At 58.3% G+C, this 18,504-nt stretch overlaps 1 protein-coding gene across 3 annotated transcripts in view; it reads left to right on the top strand.

Annotated features, from left to right (window-relative positions):
* The window catches only part of LOC105497152 (leucine rich repeat containing 4B), a 55,362-nt gene that overhangs the window by 1,373 nt on the left and 35,485 nt on the right, over positions 1-18,504 (top strand). The window contains exon 2 of one of the 3 annotated variants that reach the window (XM_011767966.3): positions 16,148-16,265. The exons of 1 other annotated variant lie outside the window; for it this stretch is intronic. The gene's annotated coding sequence lies outside the window, so the exon portion shown is untranslated. Of the gene's footprint in view, positions 1-16,147; positions 16,266-18,173; positions 18,431-18,504 lie in introns of those variants that run through there. One more of the 3 variants, XM_011767970.3, reaches the window with a different exon arrangement.

The raw sequence follows: 18,504 nt of genomic DNA, 5'->3' as shown, positions 1-18,504 counted from the left end.
CACCTGCCCCTCAGGATTCTCTAACCCCCATCTCTGACGATACCCCAGATATCCCTCTCCAGACCCTCTGTCCAGGAGACCCTCACTTCAGCCGCCCTCTCCTCCAGCTCCCTCCTCCCACTACCTCCCCGCTCCTCTTTGGGCCTTGCACCCCAGCCTCTCTCCTTTCTCCCCAACACCCCCAGTCGCCTTCTCCTTAGCCCATCACTCTCTGAAACCTCCTTCTATGACCTTTCTTCACCCAGAGACCCCATCCATCCTTGTCTCCTCACCCCATAGTACTCCGCAATCTCAGACTCCCCAATCCTAGCTCTCTCCTTTTGGAAACCTCTCCTTCCAACTCACCATCAATCCCGGGCTCTCAGGGTTCCCCCATCTCCATGCCCCTGCCTCCCTGGGGTCCTGTCTTGCCAGGGGCCCAGCCAGTCTCTCTCCAGGACTCCGAGTCTTCATAGCCCAGGATGGCCTCTTGCCCACCCCTCCACCCCTTCGCCTCCTCTCTGCACCCCCATCTCCTTCCCCAGACTTCCTCACCTCTGCTCTCCCCCTGGGCGCCCTCCCCTCCTCCCTGCCCACTCCCTGCAGCCTCTGGCGACTTTCTCTCCGGGTGGGGAATTCCCCTGGGGAGAGCCCAGCTGGGAAGGGGGAGGGGGAAGGGAGCCTCGGGGCTGCCCCTCGGCCCCCTCCCCGCCCCCCTCTCCAGCTGGGAGCTGCAGTGGCGCCTCCGCAGCGCCCCATTGCTATGCGCCTCACATCCCAAGTCCCGGCCGCGCAGCCGCCAGACAGGAACTCGGGCTCCAGGCAGCTGGGAGTAGCCGGAGCCGGCTTCCCTCCTGGTCCAGGAGCCTGAAAACTCCCGCCCCCCACCCCCGGACCGCGGCCAGGACGGCACCTCCCTCTTCCTGTAGCATCTTCCGCAGCCTTCGCCTTCTAACCTGCCTTTCCGCAGCCTCCACTTCCCCTTCCCACCTTCTTTCTCCTCTTCCTCCTCCCTGGGGCTCCTCTCCTCCTGGCCACCCGATTGTCCAAACGCACACAGAGAAAGGAGGGACGGAGAGTGAAGCTGCCGAAAGGCGGGAGAGAGACACAAGGAAGAGAAGGGTGGGAGCCAGGGAGGGACGCACACAGGGAGAGAGGGGACCCAGCCTCCGAAACAGACATACAGGCAATTAGGGCATCAGCGCGGAGTCACGGAGTTACTCACTTAATTTCCGAAAGAAAGAGAGAGGGAGCCGGGGACACACGCCACTCCCACCCAGAGAGCAGACACGCGAGCCAGGCAGAGACGCAGGGAGCCACAGACTCAGGGAGGGTGGGACAGACCCACGGGGTGCCTGCTGGGGCCAGCAGGAAGCTGGGGGACACTGGCCACCAGAGCTCTGGGGGGTTAGAGGCCGATTCTGACTTGTCAGAGGGACCCCAAGTCAGCGACAGAGAGTGGGAGCCTGCGAGGAAGACACGGGGCACGTGGAGGCAAAGATTCCCACACAGGAGCACACAGTCATTCACTGGCAGCCAGAGACCCCATGTGGAACCAGAGGGGCCCAGCTGCAGACGCAGCCCCCACACTCAGTCAGCCAGTGGTCAGGAGAGAGAGGGAGCGGTCCCCAGACCTGTAGTCTTGTGTCACATGGAGACACACACACAGTCCTTCATACACAGACCTGGAGGGAGAGACAAAGGCAGGAGGCCTGTGCCTCGTGGTCCTGTGGCCTCGTGGCCTCACGCTTATGGACAGACACACAACAAAAGGCACGGAGGTGGCCCCAGAGCTACAGAGATGCAGCCCCAGGTGCCATAAGACAGTCACAGCGCTGCGCACACACTAAACCTAGTGCCAGCGTCGGGGGCATGCGTGTGTACTGCAGGGAGGGCCAGCCCCGTCGGGCTCCAGCAGTCACCCTTAATCCCACTCAGAGACAGCCCAGAGAATGTCCTCTCCCCACGGGGCTCCTCAGGCACCTCCTCGCCGTCCGTCCGAGAGGTCAGCAGAATTGACATCAGGTATCAGAGGGCGCTGATGTCTCTGTCACAGGCAGAGCCTGTGCACACAGGTGCCCACACACACACCGTCAGGGCCCATGCAGAGAGGCCGATCTTCAGGCAGAGGTGCCGTGGGGTGGGGGTGGGGGTGGGGTGGCCACTGAATCCTCAGTCCCTTCCGGAACCCTGGCCCTGCTTTCTTGCCAGGGACTCCACCCCCTCAATCACCTGTGTCACCTGCTAGGACGCCTGCTGGGTAGCTCACGCAGGCTCTCTCTCTCCATCCTCTCTCCCGACGTTTCATCCCTTCCCACCCCGCTCTCTCTGGCCGGGCGTCTGTCCAGAGGTGTCACCTGGACCTCCTGTCTCTGTCAAGCCGTCTCATCTCTTCATCTCCTCTCATCTTCCCTGGGACTGACCCTTTGCCCTCCCAGCCCCCGGCGTCTTGCTGGCCTGGCCCATCCATCTAGTCTGTGGACTCATTCATCAGTCTTTCCCTCTTCCACCCCATCTGCTGTGAAACCTGCCTCTATTTCTGTCTCTGCTCCACACCGCTCTCTGTGCCTGTCTTCTTTGTCCCTCTGTGTCACTCGCCCTCACCTCTGCTGCTGTTCTTGCCAGCCTGTCTGCCTCCCCGCCTCCCCTGCTCCTTCCCTGTGGCTCCCTCTCCCCACATCCCTGAGGACTCACTTTCGCCGGGGTCCTCCGGGCGGCCCGAGAGGGTTATTTTCCCCCAGCGCCTTCAACGTGTTTAATTTGTTGCCAGCATTTTTTAAATTCGAGATTTCGCATAAAAATCTAGACTGCTAGCTTTTGGAATCTTCTTCCCCCTGGGTAACTGTGGGCTGTGCTCAGGTGTGCAGGGCCACCATGCCCCACTCTCCCCTCTAACCAGCATCGTGATCATCTTCCCTGCTGGGCTCCATAGACAGAGGAGTTTGCAACCTCTGCTGTTTGCTCCTCTTCCTCTCTGCTCCGTCTCTTTGTGCCCCGTCACCCTCTCCACTCTCCTTCCCTTGGTTTCCCTTGCGGGGTCCTCTTTCTGCCCCTCCTCCTTCATCCCCCCGTCAGTTTGCCCTAACTCCAAGCCTCACTTTGGGCCCTGTTTCCACTTAAATGGCCTCCTTTCCTTGCCAAGAGCAGGAAGAGTCTTATCTTTATCTTAAGTTCTTAAGACTGCCAGGGCGCAGGGCACACGCCCATTCTCCAGGGACAGGGTCTGCTGTGAAGCCGCCAGCCCCTCACAGTGTTGGAGGGTCAGCGTTGCGTGAAGCCACCATGTTGCAGCCTGTCCTTCTCAGCTGGCTGATGGCTGGGGTGGGCCACAGACGCCACACTCTTGCCCCCAGCGTGTGGCATCACAGCCTGTACGTAGGCAGGGGGTAGGCTTCCCTGTGCACCAGGCTGCATATTTGGCCCCAGAGCAGGTAGAGAGCAGGGGCTGCCTTAGAGGACCTGGCATGTAGACCCTGTTTCCGGAGGAAGAGGGCCTCACCTCCAGATAGGGGTGCAGAGGACAGGGCTCCCCTTTGTGCCTGGCAGCGCTCAAGCCCAGCAGCAGCCCCTCCACCATCACCCTTGCTGGGTATAGGGGGCACGTCTTTGTGTCCCCTCTGGCAGGGTTCGGGAAACCTCATTAACTCTGAGTTTGGAGACCCTCTGTCCCCACTGGGGAGAACCTCCCTTTCCTTCCAGTCCCAGTTCCTGAGACTGGGCTGGCTCTGCCAGACAGGGGGTGGCAGGAGAGTAAGAAGAGTGGCAGGATGCCCCTTGTTGCCTGGAAACCCATGCACAACTGTTGTCATGGCAGGCAGAGGTGGAGGGGCTGCCTCGGAGGCCCACGAGATGGGCTGGTGGGGGCTCGCCACTGGGAGACAGGCAGGAGCCCACAGGGGACTGCTGAGAATGAGAATGGGGGGTGTCTGGTACTATCTGGGATCCTGGTGGGAGGTTGAGGACTAAGTATAAGACCTAGACAGAGACAGGCCGGGCACGGTGGTTCACACCTGTAATCTCAACACTTCGGGAGGTTGAGGCGGGTGGATCACCTGAGGTCGGGAGTTTGAGACCAGCCTGGCCAACATGGTGAAACCCGTCTCTACTAAAAATACAAAATTAGCCAGGCATGGTGGTGTGAGTCTGTAATCCCAGCTACCCAGGAGACTGAGGCGGGAGAATCGCTTAAACCTGGGAGGTGGAGGTTGCAGTGAGCCGAGATCATGCCGTTGTACTCCAGCCTGGATGACAAGAGCAAAACTCCATCGAAACAAAACAAAAACAAAAAACCTAGACGGAGAGGAGGAAAGGAGTGAGGCAGGGCAGGAGGGGGCAGCAGCCCCAGCCACTCCCAGGCTCACTGTGCCCCCCAGATGCTGTGCCAGCCCGGGGAGTTGAGCTTAGGCCCCAGAGCTCTTGTTCAAACACCGCAACAAAGGTCAGAAGGCTGTGCGGCCACGGCTCCACTGGAGAGGGCAGCCCCAGGTGGTAAATGCAGAGGAGATTGGCCCTCCCCTTGCCTCGAGCCCTCTCTCCAGAGCCAGAAATGATCATGATTGTAGCTAACTGATGAAGGGCATGCCACGAGCCAGGCTCAGTGCTCAGCCTTGTATGTGGATGTCTTCCATGTTTTCCTTGGGCAACCAAGAAGGCACAGCCATCATCCCCGGATCGACAGATGGGGAGACTGAGGCCCAGAGAAGTGGGGTTCCTTGCCCCAAATTATACACCTAGAAGTGGCAGAGCCAGGACGACAAACCCTGGTGTGGGCCGCCCTGCAGGTCGCCTCCCCCCATGAGACTATTGCTTTACAGAAGGGAAAACTGAGGCCAAGAGAGGAGAATGCACTGGTCCATTGGGCCCTCCAAGTGGCAATTAGAGTCTCACTCTGTCGACCAGGCTGGAGTGCAGAGGCGCAATCTCGGCTCACTGCAACCTCTGCCTCCCAGGTTCAAGCAATTCTCCTGCCTCAGCCTCCCGAGTAGCTGAGACTATAGGCACGCATCACTACACCTGGCTAATTTTTTTTTTTTTTTTTGTATTTTATGGTAGATACACAATTTCACTGTATTGGCCAGGCTGGTCTCAAACTCCTGACCTCAGGTGATCCACCTGCTTCAGCCTCCCAAAGTGCTGGGATTACAGGTGTGAGCCACCGCGCCCGGCCATAAAATTGTTCATAATCACAATAATTAGGTTGTTAGTAACAATACACTCGTAGGTTAGACCACTGGGGTTGGGGGAGGACAGGGTCTTGCTCTGTTACCCATGCTGAAGTACTGTGGACGACCACAGTTCACTGCAGCCTCGACCTCCTGGGCTCAAGCGATCCTCCCGCCTCAACCTCCCGAGTAGCTGGGATTACAGGCATGTACCACCACACCCAGCTCATTGTTGTATTTTTTGTAGAGAGGGCGTTCTCATTATGTTGCCCAGGCTGATCTGAAACTCCTGAGCTCATGCGATCCTCTTGCCTTGGCCTCCCAAAGTGCTGGGATTACAGGCATAAGCCACCATGGCTGGCAAGATTAGACATTTGAAGGCATTGAAGCTCTTATAACTCGGGGCTGTCAGGTTCTCAATCTTGTTTATGCCTCTAAAGCACCAGAAGGGAAAGGATTCCCCCACGCTGGTTCTCACAGTGGGGTGTGACATCAGCCCTCACCAACGTGGGGTTGTAGGATCCTGTTGCGGGAAGAGCAAAGACCCCAAATGTAATCCCATGGGCCCCCTGCTCCTTGACAGATGAGTGGTTTGGATCCAGCCAGAACTGCTGGATTTACAATGGTGGAGAAGTGGCGGGGCTCGGCGGGGAGGGGCTGAGTCACGGAATGGGAAAACTGTTCATTCTTCTGACCCGTAAGAATAAATAACTTTTTTTTTTTTTTTTAAGACGGAGTCTCGCTCTGTCACCCAGGCTGGAGTGCAGTGGCACTATCTTGGCTCACTGCAACCTCCACCTCCCAGGTTCAAGCGATTCTCCTGTCTCAACCTCTTAAGTAGCTGGGATTACAGGCGCGTGCCACCACTCCCGGCTAATTTTTTGTATTTTTAGTAGAGATGGGGGTTTCACTATGTTGGCCGGGCTGGTCTTGAACTCCTGACCTCAAGTGATCCGCCCGTCTTGGCCTCCCAAAGTACTGGGATTACAGGCGTGAGCCACTGCGCCCAGCTGAGAATAAATGTTAACTTTTAATGTAGCTGTCACTTAAGTGTCAAGCACTGTACATGGTCACCAGGAACCCCAACAAGCTATGCATAGGTGTCATTATCTTCACAGACCACAAGGCGGAGCCTGGGGCGGGGGACACAGGGAGAAAGTGGTCAGCCAGAATTTAAACCCAGTTTTCCTCAACACCAACGCTCTTTCCACCTCTCCATCCTTCCTCTTCACAGGACGGTGTGATGAGGTGGACGAGGAGAAGGAGGATCTTCTGGATCCTAGAATAAGTTCACTGAGCATTTTCCTTTTATGCCCCAGGCATTTCCCTAAACTCATCACAGATGTCAGACCTTCCCCACCTACAGATGAGCAGACCGAGGCCCTGAGGGGTGAAGTTCCCTTTGCAAGCCAACGTAGCTAGTAACTGTGGCAGCTGAGGTTCAAACCCAGGTCTAGTTGATTCCAAGGCCCGCCCAGAGCCACACCCCTATACAGAGCTCAGGAGAGAAGAGGAGGGGGCTTCATTCTTCATCCCGAACTGGAATATAGGAGTGAGATGGGCACTTAGAGACCCTTCAACCCGTTGCTGCGAGACCTGCATCCCCTGGGAAACAGAATGACAGTCTCGCCCTAGATAGGGCGATGCAGAATCTGCAGTTTTTTGTTATTATTATTATTATTATTTTGAGACAGAGTCTCACTCTGTCACCGAGGCTGGAGTGCAGTGGTGCGATCTCGGCTCACTGCAACCTCTCGGGTTCAAGCAGTTCTCCTGCCTCAGCCTCCCGAGTAGCTGAAACTACAGGCAGGTGCCTCCACGTCCAGCTAATTTTTGTATTTTTATTAGAGACGGGGTTTCACCATGTTGGTCAGGCTGGTCTCAAAACTCCTGACCTCAAGTGATCCGCCCGCCTCAGCCTCCCAGAGTGCTGGGATTACAGGCGTGAGCCACTGCGCCCCGCCAGAATCTGCCTCTTAACAAGATTCCCAGGCAGCTGGACACACATTCATGTCTGAGAAACGTGGATCCAGTTCACATCGTTTTCAGCTTTTTGTGACTTTAAGCAGCACCCTTTTGTTGTGAACAAAATATGCACAACCCTGTGAGAGACAACAGATCGGATCAGCGTCCTTCCTAGGCGGGACCCCTGAGTGCAGCAGGCTGGGGCCACGCCCCTCCCCACCTGCAAACTCACTCTCACACCCCACTGCCTGAGCCTTGGCAACAAATACTGTTGTAAAAACCACCAGTGCCAGGCCAGGGCCCTGTTCTCTTCTGGGGTGAATTCAGTTCAGGGGTGTTAAGCCGTCCCATCCCAGCACAGAGCCACAGTCCAGGGGCCTGGAAGTTCAGTTTCCTTTCTTTTCTTTTTTTGAGACGGAGTCTCACTCTGTCACCCAGGCTGGAGTGCAATGGCGCCATCTCGGCTCACGGCAAGCTCTGCCTCCCGGGTTCAAGTGATTCCCCTTTCTCAGCCTCCCGAGTAGCTGGGATTACAGGCGCCCGCCACCATGCACGGCTAATTTTGTATTTTTAGTAGAGGTGGAATTTCATCATGTTGGTCAGGCTGGTCTCAAACTCCTGACCTCAGGTGATCCACCCACCTTGGCCTCCCAAAGTGCTGGGATTACAGGCGTGAGCCAACGCGCCCGGCCCTCTTCTTTTCTTTTTTTTTTTTTTTGAGAGAGAGTCTCGCTCTGTCACCCAGGCTGGAGTGCAGTGGCTGGATCTCAGCTCACTGCAAGCTCCGCCTCCTGGGTTTACGCCATTCTCCTGCCTCAGCCTCCCGAGTAGCTGGGACTACAGGCGCCTGCCACCTCGCCCGGCTAGTTTTTTGTATTTTTTAGTAGAGATGGGGTTTCACCGTGTTAGCCAGGATGGTCTCGATCTCCTGACTTCGTGATCCGCCCATCTCGGCCTCCCAAAGTGCTGGGATTACAGGCTTGAGCCACCGCACCAGGCCTTTCTTTTTTTTTTTTTTGGAAGTTCAGATTTTGTCCCAAAGCCTGCTCAAATCTGGCTACCCTGGGTATGGCAATGACCTCACCGTGCCTCAGTGTGCCCTTCTGTAAAATGGGCAGCAGTAGCTCTCACCGTGGGCCCTTGTAGGGACTGAATGAGCTCTTGCAGCTGGCTCCTGCAGCGCAGGCCTGGCGCAGGCAACCAAGGCAGAGCTGGCCAGGTGCTCGGGCCTCACACTCTCCGTAATGTTCCGTTTCTCCGGCTGTCATCTCCCTGGCTTCTCCATGAGTCCTATAAGAGCCCTGTGAGGTAGCTAGGCAGGGCCAAGGAGCAGACAGAGCAGCACTTCAGGGACTCAGGCAGAAGCAGTTCCAAGCAGCAGCAGTGGTTAGATCCATGCTGTCCGACGCAGTAGCCGCCACAGCCACTGCTACGCGTGAGCACCAACAGTCACATCAAATGAAATGAAGAATTCGGTCCCTGGCCACCCTCAACACATGTCACGTGCTCCATGGCCTCATGTGGCCGGTGGCCGCCAGTGCTGGACAGCATGGAGAGAACATTTGCATCACTGCAGAGAGTCTATTGGATGGTGATGCACTGAAATATTGCAATACAGGCAGGTGCTGCGGCTCACGCTTTTAATCCAGCACTTTGGGAGGCTGAGGCCGGAGGATTGTTTGAGCCCGGGAGTTTGAGACCAGCCTGGGCAACATGGCAAAAGCCCTTCTCTACAAAAATACAAAAAAAATTAGCCGGGGGTAGTGGTCCGCGCCTGTAGTCGGCTACTGGGGAGGCTGAGGTGGGAGGATCATCTGGGCCTGGGAGGTGGAGGCTGCAGTGAGCCGAGATCACGCCACTGCACTCCAGCAGAAATTTATGTGTGTGTGTGTGTGTGTATGTGCATGTATAGGTGTGTGTGTGTGTGTGTGTATACATATATGTATGTATACAGTTGACTCCTGACCAACTTGGGGGCTAGGGACGCCAGCCTTCTATGCAGTTGAAAATCTGCATGTAACTTTTGACTCCCCTAAAACTTAACTACGAATAGTGTCCTGTTGATTGGATGTCCTGCCAGCAACATACACATTCAGTTAACACGTTCTGTGTGTTAAATGTATTCTATCCCGAATTCTGACAATAAAGTGAGCTACAGAAAAGAACATGTTATTGAGAAAATGCTAAGGAAGAGAAAATACATTTACTAGCCACTAAGTGGAGTGTATCATCGTAAAGGGCTCCCCGATCATCTTCACGTTGAGTAGGCTGTGAGCAGGTGGGGGGTGGGGGGAGCGTTGTCTTGCTGTCTACGGAGTGGCAGAGGCGGGAGAAGGTCCACGTATAAGTGGACCTCACGGTTCAAACCCCAGTCCTTCAAGGGTCAACTGTAGTCCTCCACTCGCTGGTAAATAGCTCACCTCAGCCCTTCCTGGGTCCCCACCGCCCCCCCAGCCAGCCCTCCCAACCCTCTGTCTTCTGAAACCTGCTGTTAATTCCCGTTTCTCCAATGAGGAAACTGAGTGACCGCAGGGTACTGTTCCTAGCAGAAAATTGGCAGCACCACGGGGTCGGAGCCCAGGTTTCACCTTTTCCCAGCTGCCAGCCAGGCTCTGAGTCCTATATCTCACTTGTTGGTCACTTGCTGTGTGCCAGGCCCCTACTTGGGCCTCCTTGCCACAGCCCCGTGCAGCATCATCAGAGAAGCTGCAGCTGGCCCAAAGTGGCACAGCCAGGGACTGGACGGGAGCCGGGCGGGCAGCATGTCCCCTGCTTACCTGCTGCCCTGTGGGTGTGACCAGAGCGAGGCACGTGGAGATTGGGGCTGGAGGGCCTGTGGCAGGGACCTTTGCCTTCTATTCTTCCCGTAACTGCTTCCCACCCTGACATCCTCTTGGCTTTGGAATTTGACCCCAGATCTATAAGAAGAGCCTGGCTCCTCCCTCTCCCTCACCTCCTACACCGCCTCCAGGTTCTGCCACTTTTACAAATTTGCTTTATCTGTTCACTCTTTCCCTTATCTCCATCCCCGTGGCTCCAGCCGCGGCCTCATCCTCTACCCCCGGACCCTTGGCGCAGTGCCTCCTTGACCTCCAGCCGTCCCGGCTCCAGTCCACTCAGAGGGGCCCTTCACCCCCCAGAGCTGAGTCTGCCCCTCTGTTGTCACAGCCCGATGTGGGAGGAAGGAGGCCCCCCGGCCCATTGCCACGGCCTCTGTAACAGCTCGACATTCCCTCCTCCCGGCTTCCCTCCTGGACGTTCCGGAGCCCACCCTGTGCCCACCCTCTCACTTAGTCCCCACCCCCACACTCGGCTCCCTAGAGACACCGGGCTCCTTGCCTCGGGTGCCAGCAGAGGAACTGCCGGTAGGGGGCGCTGGCTCGCTCCTTCCTGCAGGAAGTACTGAGGCTCGGAGGGGCCGGCGCTGTGGCAGGTCCTGAGGATGCAGCCGTGAACGCCCCGACAAAGCTCTCAGGAGCTCCCCTCGTAGCAGGAAGGCAGGCAAGGAACGCAGGAACAAATCACCAAGCATCAGGTGCTGGGTGGCCGTGACACGAGCTGTGAAGAAAAGGAAGTGCAAGGGATAGGGATGGTAGGGGAGCTCAAAGAAGACCTCCTGGAGGCGTCGTGGGAACGCAGAGCCGCCTTGACGGCAGGAAGAGCACCCCTGGCTGGCCGAGGGCACAGCAGGGGCAAAGTCCTCTCAGGCGAACGGGCCTGGTGTGGATGGGAGGAACCTGGGTGGGAGGCGCCTGGTGGGTGGGAGGAGCCTGGGGGAGGCTGGCGTGGCTGCACGGGAAAGGACAGCCCCCCTCCAAGCAAGTCACCACCTCACCCCCACCCACTGCACCTCACCCCCACCCCGACTGTACCCCCACTGCACGGGCCGCCTGTTGGTCCTGCTGCCCAGTGGCCTGTGGTCCAGGAAACTCGAGCTGAGCCAAGCACCCCCAGTCTTGCTTCCTCATCAGCAGCTCCTAGAGGGCCTGGACTGCCCTTTCGCTAAGGTTCTTCTACCTGGAAACATGGAAGCCTGACGATTCTTGGGGCTGTGGGGTTGCTTTTATTTTGAAAGCATTCAGGACATGGATTGGCTCAGAAAAGCACACACGGGAAGTCTCATCCCTCCCTGACGCCAGCGCTGCCTGTCCCCTCCCCCTGAACCCAGGTCTGTCCCATAGGACCAGCTTCCAGGGACAGAAGGGCTCATCCCACCCCGGCCCGGATCCCTCTCCACCCTCTGGGCTCCAGGCTCCACTTCTGCCCCAGTCCCTCGAAGTGGGAAAGTTCTTCTCTAGCTCTAACCTCCAGGCCTCTTGCTGCAATGATAGTCAATTTCCTATCCGAATGTACCCCCCTCACCCCCACCCCAAAAAATGAGTGCGCCTGACAGGAACGTTCCCTGCCTCCCATTTCTCCTCACCCTGCCTCCCCTGGGTCCCCGAGTTTCCGATCTGCCATCTGCCTGAATCCTCCCAGGCACGGTGCCCGAGATGTCTCAGAGCTGGGGCTGAGGAGGATGGCAAAGCCGGTGAGGACCCAGCTTCACGCCTCGAGCGTCCGGGTCCTCCCAGCCTCTGCCTTCCCCTGGATCTCAGCTCCATCTCGGGGCCTCCTGTCCTCCTGCCCCTTTCATGCCTCCTTGTATGCCTGTGTCTGTCTCCCTGTGACTCTGCCACTCTCTGCCCCTCGTAATTCTCCTCTTTGGGGGCCTTCTGTGTCTGCACCTCTGGCTTGTTCCTTGCACCAGGTGAGGGAGGAGAGGAGGTGTACCCTTGTGATGGGTCCTCTCCCGGGGCAGCTGGGGTGGGAGAGGCAACCGTGGTGACCTGGCCAAGTTCCGGGCCTGGGTTCCAATGCCAGCTGTGCTGCCTGAGGGCTGCGTAACCTTTGACAAGTGCCGCCCGCCTCTGAATCTGCTTCTGCACGTAAAATGGGCACAAGAACCATCCCTTCCTCCCAGAGTCGTGGGGAGAGGCCGGCAGCTCGAGGAGTGGACAGCATGGCACCCACATGTAATCAGTACTCCCCACCACTACTAGGGGTGTGTGGGGGCAGTGAGCAGTCCATGGAGCCTCCAGCAGCGGGGTGTGAAGCCATGATGGGGTGTCAGGCGTGTCATGTCCTGTGCAGTGCGGGTGACTGCAGGGGCTGAGGAAGGGTGGCTGTTCAGGATGACTGTGGCCTTGCCTGCACCCTGCCCCCCCCCCCACAGGCAACCTCCATGGGAATCGTTGCTGTTATCAGGCCAATCTTGGGGGTCTTTGGGGCCCCTGGACTCTAGCGAGGCTGGCCTGGGAGGGGCCACTTCCTAGCCGTGTGTTTCGCCTCAGGCAACTGACAGTACCTCTGTGTGTTTCAGCTTTCCTAGCTGTGACCTGGGTGTAATGGCAGTCTTCTCTCAGAGGGTTGATGCACACTATGGCAGCTAATGCAAGTAAAGCTCCCAGAACAGTGCCCAGTCAGTGCCAGATGTGTGTTGGACGTTACCACCTTTGGTGGGGTGGTTATTCAGTGAGTTCACACAAGTCAGATGTGTGTGCCATGCCTGGCTTTGCGAATGTGTGTGGAAGAGATGAGGTTAGCCGGCATTCCTGTTATCTGGGTCAGAGGGCTGTATCTGGGGACAGCTGGGGCCAGGTGCCCCCTCAGTGTGCAGCTGTATCCAGGAGTGCAGCTCACACAGGTGGTACCTGAGGTTTGGGCAGAGTGGTAGCTTTCCTCTGGGTGCACGGAGCTGCGCTGGGACCTCCTGTTTGGAACCTGAGACATAGTGTCTAGGACTTTAGCCATCCGGGTTGTGCTGGGGCATGGAGGGTAACCCGGGGCATGGAGGGTAACCTGGGACATTGGTGTCCAGCTGACAACAGCTGCATCACGGTGTGAGGTGTGCTTCCTCATCCAGGTACGGTGGCCCACACCTGTCATTCCAGCACTTTGGGAGGCCAAGGCAGGCGGATCACTGGAGGTCAGGAGTTCAAGACCAGCCTGGCCCACATGGTGAAACCCCAATTCTAACTAAAAATATAAAAATTAGCCGGGCGTGGTGGCGGGCACCTGTAGTCTCAGCTACTCGGGAGGCTGGGGCAGGAGAATTGCTTGAACCCAGGAAGTAGAGGTTGCAGTGACCTGAGATTGTGCCACTGCACTCCAGCCTGGGCAACAGAGTGAGACTCTGTCTTAAAAAAAAAAAAGGTGCTGCCTCTGCCAGCAGGCCTCCTGGGATGGAAGGGGACCTGGGGACCAAGGGCGTCCAGGGCTGGGAGCCTGCGTTGTGCAGTGCGGCCTGGCTCGGTGTGCAGAACGGAGAGTGGGGGTGTCTGTGTGTGAGCGTGGGGGGAAATAGACTCCCAGTGGTGATCGCGTACCCATCCATCCCTGAACCCAGTGTTTGTGAGCAACTGCCATGTGTCAGGCACTGTTGTGGGTCCTGGGAACCAAAGAGTCACAAACTGGCTGCCTTCGGGAAACTTGCATTCAAGCGCACGGGCCCGTATAAAAGCTCAGACGCTGATAAATGTCACGGAGAAAAAAAAAACAGAGAAGGTTCTGGAGAGGGATGGGGGTGCTGTCTGATGCAGGGCGGTCTGGACAGCCTCACTGAGATGGTAGCATTGGAGCACAGACCTGATAGAGAGCAAGGCAAGAGCCCTGTGGACAATCCGAGGAGAATTCCAGGCAGAGGGAAGAGCAGGTGCAAAGGCCCTGGGGCCGGGGTGTGCATGGCCTGGAAACGGCGAGTGAGCAGGGGGAGGAGGGAAGCGATGAGGTCGGAGAAGGAGCTGGGTGGAGAGTGGGGGCCTGAAAACTGCGGTGAAGTCCTCACCTCTGCTCTGAGTGGGAAGGGAGCCGTGGAAGGCTGTGGAACAGAGGCAGGGCAGGGTCCATTGGGTGTTGACAGGATCCCTCTCGCTGCCCATGGGGAACGCACAGGGGGTGGGGGTGAAGGTAGAAATGGGGAGGCTGGAGGGGAGGACACTGGAATCGTCCAAGAGGGAGATGGGAACCAGGCCAGGGAAGTAGCCTGGGGCTGGGGAGAAAGATCCTCTGATTCCAGGGTCTGATTCCGCATATGTTGTGAAGACAGAACCCTTTACTGAGGATTTACTGATTTTTTTTTTTTTTTTTTTTTTTTTGAGACGGAGTCTCACTCTGTCGCCCGGGCTGGAGTACAGTGGCCGGATCTCAGCTCACTGCAAGCTCCGCCTCCCGGGTTTACGTCATTCTCCTGCCTCAGCCTCCCGAGTAGCTGGGACTATAGGCGCCCGCCACCTCGCCCGGCTAGTTTTTTGTATTTTTTTAGTAGAGACGGGGTTTCACTGTGTTAGCCAGGATGGTCTCGATCTCCTGGCCTCGTGATCCGCCCGTCTCGGCCTCCCAAAGTGCTGGAATTACAGGCTTGAGCCACCGCGCCCGGCCGGATTTACTGATTTAATCCCCCCAGCGGCCCTAGGAGGCAGATACTCTCCTTATCCCTGTTTCACAGTGGAGGGAACTGCACTTGGGAGAATGAAGCCACCGGCCTGAGGTTACAGGGGAAGTGGCGGCAGAGTCAGGACTCAAACCCAGGCCTCTCGGCGCTTACCAATGTGCCCCACCCTCAAGATGTGCCTTTTGTGGCCCATGGGTGTCCTGGGCCAGTGTCTGGCACATAGCAGGGACTGGGTAGACATTTGTTGGATGGACGGATGGAAGGATGGATGGATGGATGGATGGATGGATCGGCGGATGGATGGATAGACGGATGGATGGACGGATGGGTGGGTGGATGGATGGATGGATGGGTGGATGGATGGATGGACGGATAGATGGACGGATGGATGGGCGGATAAGTTGAATGAATGAGTGTGGCTGCCCTGACGATTTTGCAGAAGTGTGTCAGGAGGCGGATGTCAGGATCTGGCTAAGGTCCAAGGGAGAGTGGTGCCTCTGGTGGTGGGGGTCTTTGTGGCATGAAGAGGGGCTGGTCCTCACTCGCGGGACAGGGGTGATGGCGCAGGTCGCAGGTTCCAGTGCTGGTATATAAGGTGTGGGGGTTGGAGTAAAGGCTGTGTGGCATGGTGGGGGTTCGAGGGAGTTCCTGGGGTACAGGGGCATCTGCAGGAAAACCCTGGGCCTAGACCCAGTGGGGGTGTGATGCTGGAGGGGTGGTTTTGGCCGGCGGTGGGGGTGGGGGGTCAGCGGTGGCCCAGCCCGGTCAGGCAGCCGACGAGGCTGTCTGTGTGCCATGAGGCTCCGGCTTGGCACGGCCCAACCACCCCCCTTCTTGGGCAGCCCAGCCGGCAACCTTCCTCCCCCGCTTCCCCCGACCTTCCTCGGCTGCCTCCTCGGCTGCCCAGAACCAATGGGTTAATTAGATAACGGAGCCTTTGATTAGCGGGGGAGGGGGAGGCCTCCCCTCCGGTGGCACAGGGAAGGGAGGCTGAGGAGGAGGGAGGAGAGGCGCCCTCCCCGTTCAGAAGGAGAGAAAGAAGCAGGGAGGGGTGGGGAGGGAGGGAGCTGAGGCACAGCTTGGCTCTGCACTGCCGTGTGACTAGAAATTGTAATCGCGGAGAAAGAGAGAGACAGAGCCGGGGAGAAAGGGACCAAGACAGATGGACAGACAGACAACCTGACTGAGACGGGCTTGGGGCCGATGAGAGGGTGACAAGGATAGAGCAAGAGGGAGGAATAGATGGAGGAGAAGGAGAGAAGGGGCCTGGGGGTCCCGAGGGAGGCAAGATTGTGAGGGGGAGACTCAGGAGGGGGTTGAGGCCAGAGGAGGTGGACGGGTACCAGGGGCGGAAGGGGAGAACTGAGAGGGGCAGAGAGAGAGGAGAAGGGGGCTGGGGTCAGTGGGTGGAGAGAAAGGAGGCTGCGGTGGAGGGAGAGTCGAGGTAGAGGTGGGAGAGGGGGTGGAAGGAGACCGGAGGAGGCGAGCGGGGAGGGGAGGAGAGAACTGCTGCAGTGGCCAAAGGACAGCCTCCCCCCAGGGGTGGGAAGGGCGACAGACCAGTGGGGGGGGCGCGGGGAGACCCAAGAAACCCCTGCGCCCCCCCCAGCACGATCTCGACGGGAAGCCCTGGAGAACTGGGGACTCAGAGACCCCGGCTGGCTGGAGGCATGTGGAGGGGGGGGCCTGGGCGCAGGGAGAGGCCCAGCGGAAGCCAAACCACCAGGGTGAGTGTCCCCCACCGTGGGGTTGGGGGGAGAAAAGGACGGGAGATGGCGGAGGGCGAGAGGGGGAAGGGGAGGGAGGCCGAGTCACTGCAGAAGCCGTGATGGGGGTGGGGGGATGCGGGCTGGCAGCGGGAGAGCTGGGGACAGATGCGGAGGTAGACACAGCAGCGGCAGGCCTGGAGGCCCCGGGTGGGTGCCGTGGGCTCCCACAGGCCCTGCGGGCATGCCACCCCCCCAAATCCAGGCCCTGCGCTTTGTGCCAGCCCCTTGGCTAAGAGGGTGTGGGCTGGATCATCGCCAGGGTCTTAAGAGGTGGGAGCCCCAGACCCAGGATAAGGAGTGGGCACCGACCTCCCTGTTCACATTCAGGAAGATGAAGGCCCTCACGGCACTCACACAGTCAGACACGGACGCACCGCCCCAGCCCTCCAGGAGAAAAATGAGCCCGGGTGCAGACACAGAACCAACCAACCTCTCCTCTCCCTCTCTCTCTTTCTCTCCCCAGCCCCCTCTTCCCCCTCTGTCTCTCTGCCTCTGCTTCTGTCTCTGTCTCTCGCTGTCTCTCTGTGTCTCTGTCTAGCCCTCGCTCTCACACACGCACTCAGATACACAGATGTATGCACACACATTTTTATCTGGGTTAAAATGGTCTTGGAAACTGCAGGAGGAGGGAGTGACTGTGTGTGCGCACGGCCGTGTGCCTGGGGATGAGCCTGTGTCGGGGGGCCTGAGAGTCCACCGTGAGAGGGCGTGCCCATCACTGCTTAGTGTGTGAGTGGGTTGGTGTGCGTGTTTGTGTGACCTGCTCTCCTCCCGGTCTCTTGAGAACGGTTTGGGGTTGGCCTGTGTTGGGGCAGAGCCTGCTGGTGTGGGTGTATTTGTGTGTACTCAGAGATGCTGCATGCAAAGGAGGGCTGGGAGCCAGAGGGTAGACCTAGGGCCGAAGTACCCCCACTGCGCCATCCCAGCCTGCTCTGTGCCCTTGGATAGGCCGTTTTCCCTCGTAGTGCCTCAGTGTCCCCATCTGTAAATTGGGCATCCTAACAGCTTTCTCCTGTGGTCATTACGAGGCTTACATGAGCCGACCGGGATACAGTTTGCTGCATTGCAAGGGCTTACCCAGTGTTCCGGAGAGACTATTGTTACCAGTATCGTTGCTGTTGCTGTGACTCGCCCATCCCCTTTCCCTCTCTGGTTCTATGGGAATGGCGGGGCAGGACAGATTGGGGAGGTACAGCCTGACTTCTCAGAGGACCCGAATCCCCACTGTCTGCTTTCCTCCCAGAACCCAGGCAGAGTCCCTGGACCCCCTTCCCTTCCCCATCCCCTCCCCGAGAACCAAGCTCGGTCCTGCGGCAGCAGCTGGCATGAGTCCCAGCGGGGCTGTCTCTGCCTGGAGCACCCACAGTCTCTGGGCGAAGGAGGGGGTGCAGCTGGTGGCCTCTGAGCCTGTGCTGCCCCCTGCCAGGTCCCCAGCCCCCCTTACACACAAACTCCAGTCTCCTCCCTCCTCACCCTGCTGCCTCCCAGCCCTCCCTTCACCTGCCCACACCTGTCACCTCCACGGTTGCCTTGTCTGCCACCTTACCCCTCTCTCCCTCAGGTCCTCCCATGAGTCTGACTTAAATCTCTGAAGCCGCCGCGAGGACCCCACAGGGCCTGGACAGGGTGGGCAGTGACAGGAGGGTGTGCAGCAGAGGGGCTTTCGGTTTAGCTGAGGGTGCAGGGGGTGGGGGAAATGCATCTCTTCGCTAACATCCCTGGGAGGGGGAGAGGGAGCGGGAGTGGAGGGGAGAGGAGGCTGGGACCCACCCCACAGGGGATCACGCAGGTGGCGAGGGGACCGGGTGGGTGTTGGGATGGGAGCGAGGTCCTCGCCGCCTGGCTTGCTCTTCCCCCTTTCTGCCCCCTCGCCTTGTCTGTCTGTCTGTCTCTCTCTCACTCCTCTGATGGATCTACCTTTTTGAAATCATGCAAAGAGCTGGGTTTTGAATCTGGACGACTTCCGCACTTACTGGCTGAGTGACCTTGGATGGGCGTTTCCTTTCCCCTAGCCTCAGTTTTCCCCACTGCAGAATGGGCGTAGAGTCTTGCCAGCATGGAGAGGATGAGCTAGTGCTGCGCCGGGCGGGCCACGCTTCCCTCTGTCTGCCCCAGCCTGCTGGGTGGGTCCATCGGCGGCTGTCGCCCTCCCTGCCCCTTTGGTTCTGGGCATGGGGCAGGGAGGCAATGATGGGGC

This window comes from Macaca nemestrina, chromosome 20 (genome assembly GCF_043159975.1).
Source record: "Macaca nemestrina isolate mMacNem1 chromosome 20, mMacNem.hap1, whole genome shotgun sequence".
NCBI classification, from domain to species: Eukaryota; Metazoa; Chordata; class Mammalia; order Primates; family Cercopithecidae; genus Macaca; species Macaca nemestrina.
Note: the sequence above shows the minus strand (reverse complement) of the source record. Positions and strands in the feature narration are given on the sequence as shown.